The following is a 294-nucleotide window of genomic DNA, read 5'->3' on the forward strand; positions in this document are numbered from 1 at the left end:
GCGGGGCTGCCGGTGCCCGGCCCTCGGCCTTGTTAGGATTCTGTGTGTGTGTGTGGGTCTGAAGTCAGCTCTTCCATACACGACTTGGGAACTTTCAGACCCAGAAGAGCAAACAATGAGGGAGGACGGGGTGTCCCTGCCCCCGTCCACTGTGGCTTGGGGGCGGGTCCTCTGTACACCGTGCCCCCCCAGGCCAGGGTTTGCTCACCTCCTGCTGGGGCAGGCGGCCCCGGGACGGGCAGCCAGAGTGTGTGCTGAGGGGGAGGCCACTCAGGGGCCAGCCTGCAGGTGGGG

General features: G+C 66.7%; 1 protein-coding gene across 1 annotated transcript in view; it reads left to right on the forward strand.

Annotated features, from left to right (window-relative positions):
- Positions 1–294, forward strand: part of NACC2 (NACC family member 2, BEN and BTB (POZ) domain containing) — a 45,736-nt gene that overhangs the window by 44,724 nt on the left and 718 nt on the right. The window lies entirely within an intron of this gene.

Source organism: Myotis brandtii, unplaced genomic scaffold (genome assembly GCF_000412655.1).
Source record: "Myotis brandtii unplaced genomic scaffold, ASM41265v1 scaffold691, whole genome shotgun sequence".
Taxonomy (NCBI): Eukaryota; Metazoa; Chordata; class Mammalia; order Chiroptera; family Vespertilionidae; genus Myotis; species Myotis brandtii.